Genomic DNA, 24,181 nt, shown 5'->3' on the forward strand with positions numbered 1-24,181 from the left:
TCAAGCATGATTTCCCTTTCACAAATCCATGTTGACTTGGACCTATCATGTCACCTCTTTCCAAATGCGCTGCTATGACATCCTTAATAATTGATTCCATCATTTTACCCACGACTGAGGTCAGGCTGACCGGTCTATAATTCCCTGTTTTCTCTCTCCCTCCTTTTTTAAAAAGTGGGGTTACATTGGCTACCCTCCACTCGATAGGAACTGATCCAGAGTCAATGGAATGTTGGAAAATGACTGTCAATGCATCCGCTATTTCCAAGGCCACCTCCTTAAGTACTCTGGGATGCAGTCCATCAGGCCCTGGGGATTTATCGGCCTTCAATCCCATCAATTTCCCCAACACAATTTCCCGACTAATAAGGATTTCCCTCAGTTCCTCCTCCTTACTAGACCCTCTGACCCCTTTTATATCCGGAAGGTTGTTTGTGTCCTCCTTAGTGAATACAGAACCAAAGTACTTGTTCAATTGGTTTGTATTTCTTTGTTCCCCATTATGACTTCCCTTGATTCTGACTGCAGGGGACCTATGTTTGTCTTTACTAACCTTTTTCTCTTTACATATCTATAGAAACTTTTACAATCCGTCTTAATGTTCCCTGCAAGCTTCTTCTCGTACTCCATTTTCCCTGCCCTAATCAAACCCTTTGTCCTCCTCTGCTGAGTTCTAAATTTCTCCCAGTTCCCGGGTTCGCTGCTATTTCTGGCCAATTTGTATGCCACTTCCTTGGCTTTAATACTATCCCTGATTTCCCTTGATAGCCACGGTTGAGCCACCTTCCCTTTTTTATTTTTATTTTTACGCCAGACAGGAATGTACAATTGTTGTAATTCATCCATGCGTTCTCTAAATGTCTGCCATTGCCCATCCACAGTCAACCCCTTAAGTATCATTCGCCAATCTATCCTAGCCAATTCACGCCTCATACCTTCAAAGTTACCGTTGTTTAAGTTCTGGACCATGGTCTCTGAATTAACTGTTTCATTCTCCATCCTAATGTAGAATTCCACCATATTATCGTCACTCTTTCCCAAGGGGCCTCACACAACGAGATTGCTAATTAATCCTCTCTCATTACACAACACCCAGTCTAAGATGGCCTCCCCCCTAGTTGGTTCCTCGACATATTGGTCTAGAAAACCATCCCTTATGCACTCCAGGAAATCCTCCTCCACCGTATTGCTTCCAGTTTGGCTAGCCTAATCTATGTGCATATTAAAATCACCCATTATAACTGCTGCACCATTATTGCATGCACCCCTAATTTTCTGTTTGATGCCCTCCCCAACATCACTACTACTGTTTGGAGGTCTGTACACAACTCCCACTAACGTTTTTTGCCCTTTGGTGTTCTGCAGCTCTACCCAGATAGATTCCACATCATCCAAGCTAATGTCCTTCCGAACTATTGCATTAATCTCCTCTTTAACCAGCAATGCTACCCCACCTCCTTTTCCTTTTATTCTATCCTTCCTGAATGTTGAATACCCCTGGATGTTGAGTTCCCAGCCCTGATCATCCTGGAGCCACGTCTCCGTAATCCCAATCACATCATATTTGTTAACATCTATTTGCACAGTTAATTCATCCACCTTATTACGGATACTCCTTGCATTAAGACACAAAGCCTTCATGCTTGTTTTTTTAACACCCTTTGTCCTTTTAGAATTTTGCTGTACAGTGGCCCTTTTTGTTCTTTGCCTTGGGTTTCTCTGCCCTCCACTTTTCCTCATCTCCTTTCTGTCTTTTGCTTATGCGACTGGTCCAGTTACGTTTATGGTCAATGGTGACCCCCAGGATATTGATGGTGGGGGGTTCGCCGATGGTTATGTTGTTTACTATCAAGAGGAGCTTGCACCAGAATGTGCGTGGTCATGGAATTTCTGATGGATGGAATCAACTTAACATTATAATACACCAGCTCCTAAACAATTGTGAAGTAATATCAGCAATTGCCTTATCAAATTTATACACAGTGACATGTCATACACTCAAAGGTAATCGGCAATGTTTAACTACAAATCACTCCATAAAAGGAGCAAATCTATATTATCAAACAGAGGCACAATAAACTTCATGTCAGCACTTTTATTCAATTCTTGAAATGCGGATATATATTGGTATTTATCAACACACAAGTGATGACGCAGCACTGATGGGTCATGTTTTGAATTGGTCCTAAACAAGTGCGAGATGCATGTTGATTTCTTCGTCACTAAGATTGAGCCAATCCATTCAGTTTCCTCTGTTACTTCTCCACCTTCCACTTGCCCACCAAGGCAAACAACCCCCCTAGCCCTGAACCTGCCTCTTTCTCTCGTCTATACTTTCTCCAATCTCCTCTCATGCCCTCTCCGAGCTCATCTTGTCCGAGACTCACTTCCTGTTCCCTTGACCCCCATTCCCACTAAGCTTCCCTTCTTGGACCCGTACTAGCTGACATTGTAAATGATTCCCACTGCTAAAGGTACTGTCGCCCTCCCTTTTAAAATCATGTTCGTTCATCACCCCTCATTAAAAAACCCTCACGTGACCCTTCTATCCGAGTGAAATACTGTCCCATTTGCAACCTATCTTTGCTCATCCAAGTTGCTGAGCATGTTGTCACCTCTCAAATCCATGTCCATCTTTCCTGCACCACCACATAAGAATCTCTCCAACCAGATTAACGTCCTTTGCACAGCACTGAAATGCCCCAAACATAGTCACAATGATATCGTCTGTGAATGTCACGTTTTATCCCTCTGACATCTCACCACCAACTTCCAACTCTGTAATATCACACACTTTTGTCTCTGGCTCAGTCCATCTGCTGATGAAACCCTTATCCAAGCCTGTGCCATCTCCAGACTCGACTATTCCAATGCTCTCATGGCTAGCCTCTCTTATCCTTCATCCTCCACCCTCTCAACTTCAGCTCATCCAAAACACTGCTGCCCGTATCCTATCTTGCACCTAGTTCTACTCACCCATCACTCCTGTCTTGTTGATCTACATTAGCTTCCGGTTCCCAATATCTCCAATTTAAAACTCTGATCCTCATGTTTAAATTACTTCATGGCCTCAACCCACCCAAGCTCTGCAAATTCCTTTAGTTGTACCTTTAGAGGCGGAATAAATGGTTCATTCTCTGATTGGCAATCAGTAATGAGTGGGGTGCCGCAGGGATCAGTGCTGGGACCCCAACTATTTACAATCTATATTAACGACTTGGAAGAGGGGACTGAGTGCAAAGTAGCCAAGTTTGCTGATGATACAAAGATGGGAGGAAAAGCAATGTGTGAAGAGGACAAAAAGGTTGCAGGAGGACATAGACAGGCTGTGAGTGGGCAAGAATTTGGCAGATGGAGTATAATGCTAGAAAGTGTGAGGTCATGCACTTTGGCAGAAAATTCAAAAGAGCAAGTTATTAGTTAAATGGAGAAAAATTGCCAAGTGCTGCAGTACAGCGGGACCTGGGGGTACTTGTGCATGAAACACAAATGGTACAGCAAGTGATCAGGAAGGCCAATGGAATCTTGGCCTTTATTGCAGAGGTGGAGTATAAAAGCAGGGAGGTCTTGTTACAGCTGTACAGGGTATTGGTGAGGCCACACCTGGAATAGTGTGTGCAGTTTTGGTTTCCACATTTACGAATGGATATGCTTGCTTTTGAGGCAGTTCAGAGAAGATTCACTAGGTTGATTCCGGGGATGAGGGGGTTGACTTATGAGAAAAGATTGAGTAGGTTGGTCCTCTACTCATTGGGATTCAGAAGAATGAGGTGTGATCTTATCGAAATGTATAAGATTATGAGGGGGCTTGACAAGGTGGATGCAGAGGATGTTTCCACTGGTGGGGGAGACTAGAACTAGAGGGCATGATCTTAGAATAAGGGGCCGCCCATTTAGAACTGAGATGAGGAGAAATTTCTTCTCTCAGAGGGTTGTGAATCTGTGGAATTCGCTGCCTCAGAAAGCTGTGGAAGCTGGGACACTAAATGAATTTAAGACAGAAATAGACAGTTTCTTAAACGATAAGTGGATAAGGGGTTATGGGGAGCGGGCAGTGAAGTGGAGCTGAGACCATGATCAGATCAGCCATGATCTTATTGAATGACGGAGCAGGCTCGAGGAGCCTTATGGCCTACTCCTGCTCCTATTTCTTATGTTCTGATGTTCTGATGTAACATCCGACACCCCCATTCTCTGTCGTCTGTCCGGCCTATTATGCATCCCCCTCCTTCCTTCGTCCAACCATTGGCAATCGTACCTACAGCCACCTCGGCCCCATGCTCTGAATTTCCCTCTATAAACCCATCTGTCTCTCCATCATGAGCCTCCTTAGTCTTGGAAGGAGTGCAGCGCAGATTATGAGGAGACATTAGATAAACTAGGCTTGTATTTCCTGGAACATCGAAGGTTAAGGGGTGATTTGATTGAGGTTTTTAGGATTTTGAAAGGAATGGACAGGGTAGATAGAAACTTTTCCCGCTGGTGGGGGAGTCTCAGACATGGGGACATAACCATAAACTCAGAGCCAGACCATGCAAGAGAGAAGTTAGGAAACACTTATTCATGCAAAGAGTGGGAGAAGTGTGCAACTCTCTCCCACAAAAAGTAATAGATGCCAGCTTAATTAATAATGTTAAATCATAATTTTAAATCCGCCTCATCACCCATTGTAATATCTCCCTCTTTGGCTTGGCGTCCATTTTTGTCTGATTATCTGTGTGAAGCATCTTGGGACGTTTTTCTGCATTAAAGGCGCGCTATAAATATGCAAATTGTTGTAAACAGTATAAATCCTGCCCACACCAGAAAACCATATATAGTTAAAGGGGTAAACAGTCAAACGCCCCAGTATCAAATTGAGACGTTTCAGTTCACTTTATTCAGGGAAAGTCTTTGTTGCAGTATACATTTACCGTTAATTCAATAATCTATTCGGTTTAAATTGCAGGAATTCATTCTTTTGCTATCTGTAGAAAACAAGAACTGGAAGAAGAGGGAGATTTCAGTCACAAAATCTCCCTGCAAAAACAACCAATGGTAAAAGTGATCTTGGAAATCATTCAAAAATGCTAAGATTAAAAGTACGCATATTTACCATAGCAACAGGACATTTACTTAAAGGTGGGGGGCTTTTAAATATCCCACAACTTTGTTTAAACTAATGTTATTCTATAAAGAGGTTTACTGCTATTGATAAAGCTAGAAAATTACAGATCCATTGTCTTTTATTACATTAACTGCCTTCTATTTGGCAGTACTTAAAATACACAAGAGTATGTGTATTGTACAAAAGCTCCTTCAGCTCCTCGGGGAGTTCAGTGTTTTTGGGTACACGAACAGATGTGGTATCCGGTATGCATATTTATGAAAGGATGACAGGAAGTCATTCATAAAATTCAGTGAAAATAATACAAGGTTAGTGTTCGCACACAGACATATGAGCAGCTCTATTACAGCATACATTTCTCCTTCTGTGATAATAAGGCAGCATTCAAATTAAAAATAATTCATGCCCATAGTTGATAATTTTGACAATGCAAAGTGCTTACCATATTTAATGTCACCAAAATATTATACATCAAAAAACGCTTCACAGCATTGATTGTAAATGTTTTTGGTAAAATCGTCTATAATTGTCTGACAGAGTTGAGAAAGGTATTAACGAATAGTATAGTGCAACTGGAGACCTCTCCAAAAGGGGTAGAGACATCTGAAATTTGGCTCTGGTGATTGCTGGCAACAAAAGAATTGCAGAATTGTGTCAGACTGCAATCAGCCAAAGAATAATTTTCTCACAGCACCTTTGGTTTAGCAAGTTGATTGCTAAGTTTGTATTTAAACTTCTGAATAGAAGTGACAGAATGGCAGGCAGTGACTAGTGGGGGTACCACAAGGTTCTGTGCTGGGGCCCCAGCTGTTTACATTGTACATTAATGATTTAGACGAGGGGATTAAATGTAGTATCTCCAAATTTGCTGATGACACTAAGTTGGGTGGCAGTGTGAACTGCGAGGAGGATGCTATGAGGCTGCAGAGTGACTTGGATAGGTTAGGTGAGTGGGCAAATGTACGGCAGATGAAGTATAATGTGATAAATGTGAGGTAATCCACTTTGGTGGTAAAAACAGAGAGACAGACTATTATCTGAATGGTGACAGATTAGGAAAAGGGGAGGTGCAACGAGACCTGGGTGTCATGGTATATCAGTCATTGAAAGTTGGCATGCAGGTACAGCAGGCGGTTAAGAAAGCAAATGGCACGTTGGCCTTCATAGCGAGGGGATTTGAGTACAGGGGCAGGGAGGTGTTGGTACAGTTGTACAGGGGCCTTGGTGAGGCCACACCTGGAGTATTGTGTACAGTTTTGGTCTCCGAACTTGAGGAAGGACATTCTTGCTATTGAGGGAGTGCAGCGAAGGTTCACCAGACTGATTCCCAGGATGGCAGGACTGACATATCAAGAAAGACTGGATCAACTGGGCTTGCATTCACTGGAGTTCAGAAAAAATGAGAGGGGATCTCGTAGAAACGTTTAAAATTCTGACGGGTTTAGACAGCTTAGATGCAGGAAGAATGTTCCCAATATTGGGAAAGTCCAGAACCAGGAGTCACAGTCTAAGGATAAGGGGTAAGCCATTTAGGATCGAGATGAGGAGTAACTTCTTCACCCCCCGAGAGTGGTGAACCTGTGGAATTCTCTACCACAGAAAGTTGTTGAGGCCAATTCACTAAATATATTCAAAAAGGAGTTCGATGTAGTCCTTACAACTAGGGGGATCAAGGGGTATGGCGAGAAAGCAGGAATGGGGTACTGAAATTGCATGTTCAGCCATGAACTCATTGAATGGTGGTGCAGGCTCGAAGGGCCGAATGGCCTACTCCTGCACCTATTTTCTATGTTTCACTAGAAGTGATGTTTGAAACTTCACCACTGATAGTTCTTCCTAAGTTTTACAACTGATAAAGAATGCTAAGGGGCATCTGTAGCAACTCCTCTATTCCAGGCATAAAGAGCCTGGTATGGCTTAATTGTCAACAACTCTTGTGGTGAGGCTCTGGTAATAAACTTATGCAGGACTGACTGCCCTGCCAACAGCGGCAGTTGGTGAGAGGCGGGAGCAGCGTCAGAGCGGCCTATAAAGGCCCAGCGGGTGTTCCACAGTCAGCGGCAGTTGGTGAGAGGCGGGAGCAGCGTCAGAGCGGCCTATAAAGGCCCAGCGGGTGTTCCACAGTCAGCGGCAGTTGGTGAGAGGCGGGAGCAGCGTCAGAGCGGCCTATAAAGGTCCAGCGGGTGTTCCACAGTCAGCGGCAGTTGGTGAGAGGCGGGAGCAGCGTCAGAGCGGCCTATAAAGGCCCAGCGGGTGTTCCACAGTCAGCGGCAGTTGGTGAGAGGCGGGAGCAGCGTCAGAGCGGCCTATAAAGGCCCAGCGGGTGTTCCACAGTCAGCGGCAGTTGGTGAGAGGCAGGAGCAGCGTCGGAGCGGCCTATAAAGGCGTACTTGTGCAGCTGCAGCGGGAGAGAAAGCAAAAAAGTAGTAGAAAGTAATCAAAAGGTGACGTCACAGCCAAGGGGGTAAGTGATTGGCTGGTGATTGGTGAGTAGCTTTTCTTTTTATTTTTTATATCAGTAAGTAAACTGTAACATTGTTACTAATTTAAGTGTATCTAAGGATTAAGTCATGGCAGGAGAGCTCGGTCACTTGATATGCTCCTCCTGTACCATGTGGGAACTCAGGGACACTTCTGGTGTCCCTGACGACTACGTCTGTGAGAAGTGTATCCGCCTCCATCTCCTGACGGACCGCGTTGCGGAATTGGAGCTGAGGGTGGATTCACTCTGGAGCATCCACGATGCTGAGAATGACATAAGTGGCACGTGTTGTGAGTTGGTCTTACCGCATGAGAAGGATCCACAGCCAGCTAGGGAATGGAAGACCAGCAGGAAGAGTAGTATAAAGAAGGTAGTGCAGGGGTCCCATCTGGTCATTCCCCTGCAAAACAGATACAGTGCTTTGAGTGCTGTTGAGGGTGATGACTCATCAGGGGAGAGCAGCAGCAGCCAAGTTCATGGCACCGTGGCTGGCTCTGTTGTACAGGAGGGCATAAAAAAGAGTGGGAGAGCGATAGTGATAGGGGATTCAATCATAAGGGGAATAGATAGGCGTTTCTGCGGCCGCAATCGAGACTCCAGGATGGTATGTTGCCTCCCTGGTGCAAGGGTCAAGGATGTCTCCGAGCGAGTGCAGGACATTCTGAAAAGGGAGGGAGAACAGCCAGTTGTCGTGGTGCACATTGGTACCAACGACATAGGTAAAAAAAAGGATGAGGTCCTACGAGACGAATTTAAGGAGCTAGGAGCTAAATTAAAAAGTAGGACCTCAAAAGTAGTAATCTCGGGATTGCTACCAGTGCCACGTGCTAGTCAGAGTAGGAATCGCAGGATAGCACAGATGAATACGTGGCTTGAGCAGTGGTACAGCAGGGAGGGATTCAAATTCGTGGGGCATTGGAACAGGTTCTGGGGGAGGTGGGACCAGTACAAACTGGACGGTCTGCACTTGGGCAGGACCGGAACCAATGTCCTAGGGGGAGTGTTTGCTAGTGCTGTTGGGGAGGAGTTAAACTAATATGGCAGGGGGATGGGAACTAATACAGGGAGATAGAGGGAAACAAAAAGGAGACAAAAACAAAAGACAGAAAAAAGATGAGTAAAAGTGGAGGGCAGAGAAACCAAAGGCAAGAAACAAAAAGGGCCACTGAATATAAAAGGGCTGCAGGAGGGGTCAAAACTAAAAATCATGGTTTAAAAACTAGGATGAAAACACTCTACCTAAATGTACGCAGCATTTGAAATAAAGTAAATGAGTTGACGGCACAAATCATTACAAATGGGTATGATTTGGTGGCCATTACAGAAACATGGTTGCAAGGTGGCCAAGACTGGGAATTAAACATACAGGGGTATCTGACGATTCAGAAAGATAGGCAAGAAGGGAAAGGAGGTGGGGTAACTCTGTTAATAAAAGATGATATCAGGGCAGTTTTGAAGGATGATATTGGCTCCAATGAACAAAATGTTGAATCATTGTGGGTGGAGATTAGAGATAGTAAGGGGAAAAAGTCACTGGTCGGCGTAGTTTATAGGCCCCCAAATAATAACTTCATGGTGGGGCGGGCAATAATCAAGGGAATAATGGAGGCATGTGAAAAAGGAACGGCAGTAGTCATGGGGGATTTTAACCTACATATCGATTGGTCACATCAAATTGCACGGGGTAGCCTGGAGGAGGAATTCCTAGAATGCATACGGGATTGTTTCTTAGAACAGTATGTTACAGAATCTACAAGGGAGCAAGCCATCTTAGATCTGGTCCTGTGTAATGAGACAGGAATAATAAACGATCTCCTCGTAAAAGATCCTCTCGGAATAAGTGATCACAATATGGTTGAATTTGTAATACAGATTGAGGATGAGGAAGTTGTGTCAGAAACGAGCGTACTATGCTTAAACAAAGGGGACTACAGTGGGATGAGGGCAGAGTTGGCGAAAGTGGACTGGAAACAAGGACTAAACGGTGGCACAATTGAGGAACAGTGGAGGACTTTTAAGGAGCTCTTTCATAGTGCGCAACAAAAATATATTCCAGTGAAAAAGGGCGGCAAGAGAAGGGATAACCAGCCGTGGATAACCAAGGAAATAAAGGAAAGTATCAAATCAAAGACCAATGCGTATAAGGTGGCCAAGGTTAGTGGGAAACTAGAGGAATGGGAAAATTTTAAGCAACAGCAAAGAATGACTAAAAAAGCAATAAAGAAAGGGAAGATAGATTATGAAGGTAAACTTGCGCAAAACATAAAAACAGATAGTAAAAGCTTTTACAGATATATAAAATGGAAAAGAGTGACTAAAGTAAATGTTGGTCCCTTAGAAGATGAAAAAGGGGATTTAATAATGGGAAATGTGGAAATGGCTGAGACCTTAAACAATTATTTTGCTTCCGTCTTCACAGTGGAAGACACAAAAACCATGCCAAAATTTGCAGGCCACAGGAATGTGGGAAGGGAGGACCTTTGTGACAATCACTATCACTAGGGGGCTAGTGCTGGACAGGCTAATGGGACTGAAGGTAGACAAGTCCCCTGGTCCTGATGAAATGCATCCCAGAGTATTAAAAAAGATGGCGGAAGTTATAGCAGATGCATTCGTTATAATCTACCAAAATTCTCTGGACTCTGGGGAGGTACCAGCGGATTGGGAAGCAGCTAATGTAACGCCTCTGTTTAAAAAAGAGGGCAGGCAAAAGGCAGGTAACTATAGGCCGGTTAGTTTAACATCTGTAGTGGGGAAAATGCTTGAAACTATCATTAAGGAAGAATTAGCGGGACATCTAGAGAGGAATAGTGCAATCAAGCAGACGCAGCATGGATTCATGAAGGGGAAATCAAGTTTAACTAACTTACTGGAATTCTTTGAGGATATAACGAGCATGGTGGATAGAGGTATACCGATGGATGTGGTGTATTTAGATTTCCAAAAGGCATTCGATAAGGTGCCACACAAAAGGTTACTGCAGAAGATAAAGGTACGCGGAGTCAGAGGAAATGTATTAGCAAGGATAGAGAATTGGCTGGCGAACAGAAAGCAGAGAGTCGGGATAAATGGGTTCTTTTCCGGTTGGAAATCAGTGGTTAGTGGTGTGCCACAGGGATCAGTGCTGGGACCACAACTGTTTACAATATACATAGATGACCTAGAAGGGGGGACAGAGTGTAGTGCAACAAAATTTGCAGATGACACTAAGATTAGTGGGAAAGCAGGTTGTGTAGAGGACTCAGAGAGGCTGCAAGGAGATTTCGATCGGTTAATCGAATGGGCTAAGGTTTGGCAGATGGAATACAATGTCGGAAAGTGTGAGGTCATTCACCTTGGGAAAAAAAACAGTAAAAGGGAATATTATTTGAATGGGGAGAAATTACAACATGCTGTGGTGCAGAGGGACCTGGGGGTCCTTGTGCATCAATCCCAAAAGGTTAGTTTGCAGGTGCAGCAGGCAATCAGGAAGACGAATGGAATTGGCCTTCATTGCGAGAGGGATGGAGTACAAAAGCAGGGAGGTCTTGCTGCAACTGTATAAGGTATTGGTAAGGCTGCACCTGGAGTACTGCGTGCAGTTTTGGTCACCTTACTTAAGGAAGGGTATACTAGCTTTGGAATGGGTACAGAGACGATTCACTAGGCTGATTCCAGAAATGAGGGGGTTACCTTATGATGATAGATTGAGTTGACTGGGTCTTTATTCGTTGGAGTTCAGAAGGATGAGGGGTGATCTTATAGAAACATTTAAAATAATGAAAGGGATAGACAAGATAGAGGCAGAGAGGTTGTTTCCACTGGTCGGGGGAGACGAGAACTCGGGGCACAGCCTCAAAATACGGAGGAGCCAATTTAAAACCGAGTTGAGAAAGAATTTCTTCTCCCAGAGGGTTGTGAATCTGTGGAATTCTCTGCCCAAGGAAGCAGTTGAGGCTAGCTCATTGAATGTTTTCAAGTCAAAGATAGATAGATTTTTAACCAATAAGGGAATTAAGGGTTACGGGGAGCGGGCGGGTAAGTGGAGCTAAGTCCACGACCAGATCAGCCATGATCTTATTGAGTGGCGGAGCAGGCTCGAGGGGCTAGATGGCCTACTCCTGTTCCTAATTCTTATGTTCTTATCCCACTTCAGTAACCGGGGTGGATGAATTTTGGCATGGAAAATCTATAAGGTTGTGGAAGTCCAGAAGAAGTGTAGAGGTTTTTATTTCAGTTAGCCGTGTGTGACATGCACGGAAACCCAGCATCATGTTTAAGAATTTGCATGCTATCAAGAATCCTTTAGGTAGAGTTTCTGTCTGCCTGATATGGAGTGCACACACTCCCTCAGAGGAACTTAGAGAGTTCAGGTGCAGATTTGAAGAGCTAAAGACTGGGTACTCCCAAGCATGTATGTGGGATTGTTGGAGTTAAACTAACTAAAACCACACAGCCTAACAGCAGAGAGCTTTGGTAAACCTCCCACTAGGTCCACTCTACCATTAGCATATCAGGTTGCAGGTAGAATTCCAGCCCCTAGTGACAGGTCCCATCAGTGCTCTGGAATGCTGTGGACCTGCCGAGCTCAGATATTGGATTCCCAAGTCTGCCACAGAGAGTTGGCCTAGTTCTGAATTTTCATCATCAGGTGTATCAACTTAGAGGAATCCTGACCCCAGAGACCCTGCTTACTGCTGAGGATAGTCATTAAACAATTAGCAAGCTGGTAACCAGCAGCTTCGCACAGTGAGCAGCTCAATTCATCAGGCTGAATATAGAAATTTAAGAGGGGAAGTGTAAAAGGAAATAAGAGGGGCAAAGATAGATTATGAGAATAGACTGGCAGCTAACATAAAACGGAATCCAAAAGTCTTCTACAGACATATAAATAGTAAACGGGTAGTAAGAGGGGTGGGGCCGAGTAGGGACCAAAAAGGAGACCTATGCATGGAGGCAGACGGCATAGTCGAGATACTAAATGAGTACTTTCATCTGTCTTCACCAAGGAAGAAAATGTTGCCAAAGTCATAGTGAAAGAGAAGGTAATGAAGATACTGAATGGGTTAAAAATTGATAAAGAGGAGGTACTAGAAAGGCTGACTGTACTTAAAGTAAATAGGTCACCAGGACCGGATGGGATGCATCCTAGGATGCTGAGGGAGATAAGGTGGAAATTGTAGAGGTACTGGCCATAATCTTCCAATCCTCCTTAGATATGGGAGTGGTGCCAGAGGACTGGAGATATTACACCCTTGTTGATGACATTGGCAAGTCAGTATTTAATGTCCATCCCAAATTGCCCAGCGGGTATTAGGAGTCAACCACACAGCATGGGACTGGAATCATATGGAGGCTGGCCCGGATAAGAGTGGGAGGTCCTTTCCCTGAATGACATTAGTGAACCAGTTGGGTTTTTACAACATAGCAGAGTGTCATACCCACTGTGGGACTGACATCCTTGCCATGTAACTCAGTGACAGGTCGGAGTAGGCAATAGTTCCTCTCTCCCTGCAATGGTTTCCTCTTTTTGTCAACAATCCACTCGCGGCTAGGTGCTGGTACTTAAAAAAAAAAATACTTGTATTTCTATAGCGCCTTTCACGGCCACCGGACATCCCAATGCCCTTTACAGCCAATTAAGTACTTTTTGAAGTATAGTCATTGCTGCATATGGATTGGAGGAATCCCTTCTAATGCTTGTCTAGGGGTTCAGAAACATTAAGAGAGATTTGCTTAAACCCACATCCTATATACCACAAGCTAAAAGGTCACTGAAAAAATTATCAATGCACTCTTTAGCCCTTCTCAGTGCAATGCCAAAGGACTATCTTCAGACTGGCATTGATATTCAGCAGTACTTCCAATTATCTACATGGAATAACAATTGGGATAGATGCACCTTGAGACTTCAATCAACATCTTTGAAATCTACTCTTGGAACATACAAAACCATAATACCACACCTGGGGACACCCGCCATCATATATCACTGGTTAGCTCATTGTTCAAGATAATGAGTGAATGCCCAGGTGAGTCTGGTAACAACATAATTACACGTGAGTAAAGGAGCACCTTTCAAAAATGGTAGAAGAAACACTCGAAGGCTGTCCCTTATGACGCCATCAAGTCACCATCATAGGCAGTCCCTCAGTATCGAAGAAACATAGAAACATAGAAAATAGGTGCAGGAGTAGGCCATTCGGCCCTTTGAACCTGCACCGCCATTCAATGAGTTCATGGCTGAACATGCAACTTCAGTACCCCATTCCTGCTTTCTCACCATACACCTTGAACCCCTAGTAGTAAGGACAACATCTAACTCCTTTTTGAATATATTTAGTGAATTGGCTGCAACAACTTTCTGTGGCAGAGAATTCCACAGGTTCACCACTCTCTGGGTGAAGAAGTTTCTCCTCATCTCGGTCCTAAATGGCTTACCCCTTATCCTTAGACTGTGACCCCTGGTTCTGGACTTCCCCAACATAAACCCGTCAGATTTTTAAACGTTTCTATGAGATCCCCTCTCATTCTTCTGAACTGCAGTGAATACAAGCCCAGTTGATCCAGTCTTTCTTGATATGTCAGTCCCGCCATCCCGGGAATCAGTCTGGTGAACCTTTGCTGCACTCCCTCATTAGCAAGAATGTCCTTCCTCAAATTCGGAGACCAAAACTGTACACAATATTCCAGGTGTGGCCTCACCAAGGCCCTGTACAACTGTAGCAACACCTCCCTGCCCCTGTACTCAAATCCCCTCGCTATGAAGGCCAACATGCCATTTGCTTTCTTAACCGCCTGCTGTACCTGCATGCCAACCTTCAATGACTGATGTACCATGACACCCAGGTCTCGTTGCACCTCCCCTTTTCCTAAACTGTTACCATTCAGATAATAGTCTGTCTCTCTGTTTTTACCACCAAAGTGGATAACCTCACATTTATCCACATTATACTTCATCTGCCATGCATTTGCCCACTCACCTAACCTATCCAAGTCACTCTGCAGCCTCATAGCATCCTCCTCGCAGCTCACACTGCCACCCAACTTAGTGTCATCCGCAAATTTGGAGATACTACATTTAATCCCCTCGTCTAAATCATTAATGTACAATGTTAACAGCTGGGGCCCCCAGCACAGAACCTTGCGGTACCCCCACTAGTCACTGCCTGCCATTCTGAAAAGTACCCATTTACTCCTACTCTTTGCTTCCTGTCTACCAACCAGTTCTCAATTCACGTCAGCACACTACTCCCAATCCCATGTGCTTTAACTTTGCACATTAATCTCTTGTGTGGGACCTTGTCGAAAGCCTTCTGAAAGTCCAAATATACCACATCAACTTGTTCTCCCTTGTCCACTTTACTGGAAACATCCTCAAAAAATTCCAGAAGATTTGTCAAGCATGATTTCCCTTTCACAAATCCATGCTGACTTGGACCTATCAGTTCACCTCTTCCCAAATGCGCTGCTATGACATCCTTAATAATTGATTCCATCATTTTACCCACTACCGATGTCAGGCTCACCGGTCTATAATTCCCTGTTGTCTCTCTCCCTCCTTTTTTAAAAAGTGGGGTTACATTGGCTACCCTCCACTCCATAGGAACTGATCCAGAGTCTATGGAATGTTGGAAAATGACTGTCAATGCATCCGCTATTTCCAAGGCCTTAAGTACTCTGGGATGCAGTCCATCAGGCCCTGGGAATTTATCGGCCTTCAATCCCATCAATTTCCTCAACACAATTTCCCGACTAATAAGGATTTCCCTCAGTTCCTCCTTCTTACTAGACCCTCTGACCCCTTTTATATCCGGAAGGTTGTTTGTGTCCTCCTTAGTGAATACCGAACCAAAGTACTTGTTCAATTGGTCTGCCATTTCTTTGTTCCCCGTTATGACTTCCCCTGATTCTGACTGCAGGGGATCTACGTTTGTCTTTACTAACCTTTTTCTCTTTACATATCTATAGAAGCTTTTGCAGTCCATTTTAATTTCCCTGCAAGCTTCCTCTCGTACTCTATTCTCCCTGCCCTATCAAACCCTTTGTCCTCCTCTGCTGAGTTCTAAATTTCTCCCAGTCCCCGGGTTCGCTGATATTTCTGGCCAATTTGTATGCCACTTTCTTGGTTTTAATACTATCCCTGATTTCCCTTAATAGCCACGGTTGAGCCACCTTCCCTTTTTTATTTTTATGCCAGACAGGGATGTACAATTGTTGTAGTTCATCCATGCAGTCTCTAAGTGTCTGCCATTGCCCATCCACTGTTAACCCCTTAAGGATCATTCGCCAATCTATCCTAGCCAATTCACGCCTCATACCTTCAAAGTTACCCTTCTTTAAGTTCTGGACCATGGTCTCTGAATTAACTGTTTCATTCTCCATCCTCATGCAGAATTCCACCATATTATCGTCACTCTTTCCCAAGAGGCCTCGCACAATGAGATTGCTAATTAATTCTCTCTCATTACACAACACCCAGTCTATGATGGTCTCCCCCCTAGTTGGTTCCTCGACATATTGGTCGAGAAAACCATCCCTTATGCACTCCAGGAAATCCTCCTCCATCATATTGCTTTAAGTTTGGTTAGCCCAATCTATGTGCATATTAAAGTCACCCATGATAACTGCTGCACCTTTATTGCATGCACCCCTAATTTCATGTTTGATGCCCTCCCCAACATCACTACTACTGTTTGGAGATCTGTACACAACTCCCACTAATGTTTTTTGCCCTTTGGTGTTCTGCAGCTCTACCCAGATAGATTCCACATCATCCAAGCTAATGTCCTTCCTAACTATTGCATTAATCTCCTCTTTAACCAGCAATGCTACCCCACCTCCTTTTCCTTTTATTCTATCCTTCCTGAATGTTGAATAACCATGGATGTTGAGTTCCCAGCCGTGATCATCCTGGAGCCAGATCTCTGTAATCCTAATCACATCATATCTGTTAACATCTATTTGCACAGTTAATTCATCCACCTTATTATGGATACTCCTTGCATTAAGACACAAAGCCTTCAGGCTTGTTTTCTTAACACCCGTTGTCCTTTTAGAATTATGATGTAGTGTGGCCCTTTTTGTTTCTTGCGTTTGTTTACTTGGCCTTCCACTATTGCTTTTTACCTTTCTACCATCTGTTTCTGACTCCATATTACTTCGCCCTGTCTCGCTGCATAGGTTCCCATCCCCCTGCCATATTAGTTTAAATACTCCCGAACTGCATTAGTAAATGTTACCCCCAGGACATCAGTTCCAGTCCTACCCAAGTGCAGATCATCCCTTTTGTACAGCTCCCACTTCCCCCAGAAATGTCCCAGGAATTTGAATCCCTCCCTCTTGCACCACTGCTCAAGCCATGTATTTATTCTAACTATCCTGGTCTCTCTACTCTGACTAGCATGTGGCACTGGTAGCAATCCAGAGATTACTACCTTTGAGGTCCTACTTTTTAAACTTGCTTCCACTCCTGAAGTGAGTTCTTTGGTGGCTGAACAGTCCAATACAAGAGCCACAGACTCTGTCACAGGTGGGACAGATGATAGTCGTTGACGGAAGGGGTGGGTGGGACTGGTTTGTCGCATGCTCTTTCCGCTGCCTGCGCTTGATTTCTGCATGCTCTCACTGTTGAGACTCGAAGTGCTCAGCGCCCTCTCGGATGCACTTCCTCCACTTAAGGCGGTCTTGGGCCAGGGACTCCCAGGTGTCAGTGGGGATGTCGCACTTTATCAGGGAGGCTTTGAGGGTGTCCTTGTAACGTTTCCGCTGCCCACCTTTGGCTCGTTTGCCATGAAGGAGCTCCGAGTAGAGCCCTTGGTTTGGGAGTCTCGTGCCTGGCATGCAAACCCCTATGTGGCCTGCCCAGCGGAGCTGATCGAGTGTGGTCAGTGCTTCAATGCTGGGGATGTTAGCCTGGACAAGGATGGTGATGTTGGTGCGCTTGTCCTCCCAGGGAATTTGTAGGATCTTGCGGAGACATCGTTGCCGATATTTCTCCAGCGACTTGAGGAGTCTGCTGTACATGGTCCATGTCTCTGAGCCATTCAGGAGGGCAGGTATTACTACAGCCCTGGAGACCATGAGCTTGGTGGCAGTTTTGGGGGCCTGGTCTTCAAACACTCTTTTCCTCAGGTGGCCGAAGGCTGCACTGGCACACTGGAGGCGGTGTTGGATCTCATCGCCGATGCCTGCTCTTGTTGATAGGAGGCTCCCGAGAGAAGGGAAGTGGTCCACGGTGTCCAGGGCCGCGCCGTGGATCTTGATGACTGGGGGGGCAGTGCTGTGCAGCGAGGACAGGCTGGTGGAGGACCTTTGTCTTATGGGCGTTTAGCGTAAGGCCCATGCTTTCGTACGCCTCAGTAAATACATCAACTATGTCCTGGAGTTCAGCCTCTGTATGTGCCCAGACGCAGGCATCGTCCACGTACTGCAGCTTGACGTCAGAGGTTGGTGTGGTCTTGGACCTGGCCTGGAGATGGCGCAGGTTGAACAAGTTCCGACAGATTCTGTAGTTTAGTTCCACTCCAGCGGGGAGCTTGTTGACTGTGAGGTGGAGCATGGCGGTAGAGGGTTGGGGCGATGACGCTGGTCTGGACGTGGATTGGGTCTGTGATGGATCCGTTGTTAAGGATCACGGCCTGCATGTCGTTGTGGAGCAGGCGTAGAATAGTGATGAACTTTTAGGGGCATCGGAAATGGAGGATGCTCCATAAACCCTCACAGTTGACAGTGTCAAAGGCCTTTAAGGCCTTTGTAAGGTCGAAGAAGGCCACGTATCAGGGCTGGCGCTGTTCCCTGCACTTTTCCTGTTGCTGTCGCATTGCATAAACCATGTCCATTATGCCCCATAGGAAAAGAAATCCGCACTGTGACTCCGGAAGGAGCTTCTTGGCGACAGGTTGACTGTGCGGTGGACTCCTGGGACTCTATGAAACGGTTGAGGAGGACTCTAGCGACGACTTTCCCAGTGGCTGATAGCAGGGATATTCCTCTGTAGTTGCCGCAGTCGGACTTGTCCCCTATTTTTAAAGATGGTCACGATTACTGCATCTCTGAGATTCCCCCGACATGCCCTCCGCCCTCCAGATGAGAGAGATGAGGTCATGTATTCGCGTCAGCAGTGACTCTCCACCATACTTCAGTGCCTCAGCAGGGATGCCATCCGCACCCGTAGCCTTGTTGTTTTTAAGCTGTCTGATGGCTTTTTCTACCTCATGCAGTGTTGAGGTCTCACTGAGGTGGTGGCGGGTAGCATGCTGCGGGATGGAGTCGAGAATACTCGAGTCAAAGGCAGAGTCTCGATTGAGGAGATCTTCGAAGTGCTCCTTCCAGCGGGCCCTGACTGTCTCGGTGTCTTTAATGAGTGTTTCCCTGTTCTTGGCCAGCAGTGGGACCTCCGGTGACCTCCGACGAGTTCGGGCCACTCAGACCTACCGCATGCTTCCCACCACATCACCCACTGGCGACCTCCGACGACCTCTGGAGGCGGCATCCTCGACCTGGCTATCGGGCCTCCACGCCTCCCACCCATCCTTTGACGGCAGATGGGCCTCTCCTCATGACGGAATCTGGGCCCCCTCGGTGACGGCTGGAGCCCCCATGGCGACAGATGACCTCCTCCTCCTCAACGACGACCGGGTCCCCCTCTCCCACGTCAGCGACTGGCCTCCCCCTCCCTCCTTCAGCGACGACTGGAACTCTCCTTCGCCACTGGCGACCTGGCCTCTTCTCCTCCTCCAAAACGTGGTGAGTACCATGTCTGTGACCCCCCCTGCCCTCCCACCCTAAACTCCGGTGGGCCACTGACCCTCCCAAGTCTGACCCCAACCAGACATCCAGTACATCACTGATGGAGACATCAAATAGAATGGTTGACAGTGGACAACCTTGCCTCACTCCTCTTTCAAGACAGAAGCAAAGAGTTCTTGTCGCTCTGCTAGCTAGGGCAGCAATATTCCATCACTGGGGAAATACAGGCTTTGTAGAACAGAATGGGAAATGATGCCATAAATCCTTACTAATTTTCATTCTTTTGACAGTGCTCTAAGCCAGCTTCATCACATGTTTGCTCAAGCATAGGTCGACAGTGAATAACGACCAAAAGTTTGTATTCAGTTACATTAAATGGTCTCATAATTACCTTTGAATAAAGAATGGAGTCAGTCTCAAGTTAGTTGTTCATTTCACCTTCTGATCCTACAAAATATTACGGTCAGGAGACTAACTTCTCACTGTAACCGAATTGGAATGAACACTTTTAAATGTACTCATAACAGATTCAGTCAGTGAACAAAGAGATATTACACAATGCATTACAAGAGGCACACATGGGCTAAGCAGTGAAAGGTTGACGGCACAGACACTTTACTACAAGTAGTTAGTAATTTATTCTAACAGCAGTGTTACTCCATTCAGTTACATCAGAAGTGGATTAGGTCATCTCAATTTTTTGACCATAAGTTGAGTTTCACTACATCAGTCATAAGCAGATTTTCATACAACCATAGTCCACCGCGGTAATAGCCTGATATACATGACAGCCTGAAGCGCTCTTCCCTCCGAGCCAAGGTTGTGGGTTCTAGTCCCACTCCAGGGCATAAGCATGACTGATCGGAGCGGGAGATAAAGGGAGCGGCGAAACCTGCTGATCGGAGCAGGAAATAAAGGGAGCCAGCCCAACCAGCACCAACCGACCTGGTCGGATAAGAAGTAAAAAGAATTCGAAGTGTGTCGTCACAGGAACGCAAGGAAGTGATTGGTTTGTCAGTATTTCTTTTTCTTGGGCATTGGTTTAACTTAAGAGCTAGGATTAAAAATCTAAACTTTCAAAACGTGAAAATGTAATTAATTAAATACATTAGAGATGGCAGGCCAGGCGATGTTTCTGCTGTTGCATGTGGGAGCTGGTTGACCCCATTGAGGTCCACGGCGACCACATCTGCAGCAAGTGTTTGCAGCTTGAGGAACTTCGGCTCCATGTTGATGAGCTGGAGTCCAAGCTACAGACACTGCAACACATCAGGGAGGGGGAAGAGTTACCTGGACGCTGCATTCCAGGAGGCAGTCACACTCCTTAGATTAATTAATTTAAATTTTGTCCGTGATCAAGAAAAGGAGGGTGTGAGTACATGTGAGGCAGGTATGGGGACCCAGGATGTAGCATTGGAGGAGCCTCAGCCCTTGCACTTGTCCAACAGGTACGAAATTTTTACTCCTTGTTTGAACGGGGGCAGGGGCTGCAGGGAGGATGAGCAAACTAACCACAGCACGTGGGGGGCCATTCAAGTGAGGGAGAGTAAAAAGAAATGTGATAGTGGTAGGGGACAGTATAGTTAGGGGGATAGATACTGTTCTCTGCAGCCGAGAGCGTGAGTCCCAAAGGCTGTGCTGCCTCCTGGTGCCAGGATTAAGGACATCTCCTCTGGGCTGGAGAGGAACTTGGAGTGGGAGGGGGAAGATCCAGTTGTCGTGGCCCACGTAGGTACCAATGACATAGATAGGACAAAGAAAGAGGTTCTACTGAGGGAGTATGAACAGCTCGGGGCTAAAGTAAAAAGCAGAACTACAAAGGTAATAATCTCTGGATTGCTACTTGAGCCACGAGCAAATTTGCAGAATGTAAATAAGATCAGAGAGATGAACGTGTGTGGCTCAAAGATTAGTGTGGGAGAAATAGGTTTCAATTCATAGGGCACTGGCACCAGTGCTGGGGATAAGAGGGAGCTATTCCATCGGGACGAGCTTCACTTGAAACAGGTTGGGGGCCAGAGTACTGGCAAATCGAATAGCTAGGGCTGTAGATAATGCTTTAAACTAAATAGTCGGGGTGGAGTGGGGAGGGATCCGATGAGCGGAAAAATGTAAAAAGAGAAAGGAGAAGGCAAAAGTGCAGGGTAGCGATAGGGGTAATGTTAACCAGAGTGTGACAGGAAGGGACAGAGTGTATACACATAAGACAAAATTTAAAGTTCTATATCTGAACGCATGCAGCATTCATAAAATAGATAAGTTGATGGCACAAGTAGAAATAAATGGTTAAAACAATCACTATCGCTCGAGAAAAAGTACTACGCAAACTAATGGGACGAAAGGTGGATAAGTCCCCTGGACATGATGGCCCACATTCTCGGTTCTTAAAAGAGGTGGCTGCAGATATAGTGGATGCATTGGTTATAATTTACCAAAATTCCCTGGATTCTGGAGAGGTCCCAGTGGACTGGAAAACGGCAAATGTAACGCCCCTATTTAAGAAAGGAGGGAGACAGAAAGCAGGAAACTGTAGACCAGTTAGCCTAACATCCGTCATTGGGAAAATGCTGGAATCCATCATTAAGCAAGTATTAGCAGGACATTTAGAAAATCATAACGCAGTCAAGCAGAGTCAGCGTGGATTTATGAAGGGGAAGTCATGTTTGACAAATTTGCTCGAGTTCTTTGAAGATGTAACGAACAGGGTGGATAAAGGGGAACCAGTGGATGTGGTGTATTTGGACTTTCAGAAGGCATTTGACAAGTGCCGCGTAGAAGGTTACTGCACAAGATAAAAGTTCACGGGGTTGGAGGCAATAGCATGGATAGAGGATTGGATATATAATAGAAAACAGAGATAAATGGTTCATTCTTGGGTTGACAATCAGTAACTAGTGGGGTGTCGCAGGGATCAGTGCTTGGACCCCAACTATTTACAATCTAAATTAGCGACTTGGAAGAAGGGACCGAGTGTAACGTGGCCAAGTTTGCTGACGATACAAAGATGGGTGGAAACGCAATGTGTGAGGAGTACACAAAAAATCTGCAAAAGGACATAGACAGGCTAAGTATGTGGGCAAAAATTTGGCAGATGGAGTATAATGTTGGAAAGTGTGAGGTCATGCACTTTGGCAGAAAAAAATCAAAAAGCAAGTTATTATTTAAATGGAGAAAGATTGCCAAATGCCGCAGTACAGTGGGACCTGGGGGTACTTGTGCATGAAACACAAAAGGTAAGTATACAGGTACAGCAAGTGATCAAGAAAACCAATGGAATCTTGGCCTTTACTGCAAAGGGGATGGAGTATAAAAGCAGAAAAGTCTTGCTGCAGTTATACAAGGTTATGGTGAGGCCACACCTGGAATACTGCGTCCAGTTTTGGTTTCCATATTTACGAAAGGATATACTTTGCTTTGGAGGCAGTTCAGAGAAGGTTCACTAGATTGATTCTGGAGATTGACTTATGAGGAAAGGTTGATGAGGTTGGGCCTCTACTCATTGGAATTAAGAATGAGAGGTAATCTTATCGAAACGTGTAAGATTATGAGGGGGCTTGATGAGATGGATGGAGAGGATGTTTCCACTGATAGGGGAGACTAGAACTAGAGGGCATGATCTTAGAATAAGGGGCCGCCCAGTTAAAACTGAGATGAGGAGAAATTTCTTTTCTCAGAGGGTTAGAAATCTGTGGAATTCGGTGCTTCAGAGAGCAGTGGAAGCTGGGACATTGAATGAATTTAAGAGAAAAATAGACATAGTAACAAAGAAACATAGAAAATAGGTGCAGGAGTAGGTCATTCGGCCCTTCGAGCCTGCACCACGATTCAATTAGATCATGGCTGATCATTCCCTCAGTATCCCTTTCCTGCTTTCTCTCCATACCCCTTGATCCCTTTAGCCGTAAGGGCCATGAACTGGCATCAACAACTCTCTGCGGCAGGGAATTCCACAGGTTTACAATTCTCTGAGTGAAGAAGTTTCGCCTCATCTCAGTCCTAAATGGCCTACCCCTTATCCTAAGACTGTGTCCCCTGGTTCTGGACTTTCCCAACATCGGGAACATTCTTCCCGCATCTAACCTGTCCAATCCCGCCAGAATCTTATACGTTTCTATGAGATCCCCTCTCATCCTTCTAAACTCCAGTGTATAAAGGTCCAGTTGATCCAATCTCCTCATATGTCAGTCCAGCCATCCTGGGCATCAGTCTGGTGAACCTTCGCTGTACTCCCTCAATAGCAAGAACATCCTTCCTCAGATTATGAGACCAAAACTGAACACAGTATTCCAGGTGAGGCCTCACTAAGGCCCTGTACAACTGCAGTAAGACCTCCCTGCTCCTATACTCAAAACCCTAGCTATGAAGGCCAACATACCATTTGCCTTCTTCACCGCCTGCTATACCTGCATGCCAACTTTCAATGACTGATGAACCATGACACCCAGGTTTTGTTGCACCTCCCCTTTTTCTAATCTGCCGCCATTCAGATAATATTCTGCCTTTGTGTTTTTTGCCACCAAAGTGGATAACCTCACATTTATCCACATTATACTCTATCTGCCATGCATTTGCCCACTCACCTAACCTGTCCAAGTCACCCTGCAGCCTCTTAGCATCCTCCTCACGGCTCACACTGCCACCCAGTTTAGTGTAATCTGCAAACTTGGAGATATTACACTCAATTCCTTCATCTAAATCATTAATGTATACTGTAAATAGCTGGGGTCCCAGTACTGAGCCCTGCGGCACTCCACTAGTCACTGCCTGCCATTCTGAAAAGGACCTGTTTATCCCGATTCTCTGCTTCATGTCTGTCAAATCAGTTCTCTAAAAATTCCAGGAGATTCGTCAAGCACGATTTC

General features: G+C 45.4%; 1 protein-coding gene across 5 annotated transcripts in view; it reads right to left on the reverse strand.

The window, feature by feature from the left end:
* pdss2 (prenyl (decaprenyl) diphosphate synthase, subunit 2) overlaps positions 1-24,181 on the reverse strand; it is a 376,986-nt gene that overhangs the window by 97,794 nt on the left and 255,011 nt on the right. The gene's annotated exons all lie outside the window — the stretch shown is intronic.

The sequence above is a fragment of the Pristiophorus japonicus genome, chromosome 7, assembly GCF_044704955.1.
Source record: "Pristiophorus japonicus isolate sPriJap1 chromosome 7, sPriJap1.hap1, whole genome shotgun sequence".
Taxonomy (NCBI): domain Eukaryota; kingdom Metazoa; phylum Chordata; class Chondrichthyes; family Pristiophoridae; genus Pristiophorus; species Pristiophorus japonicus.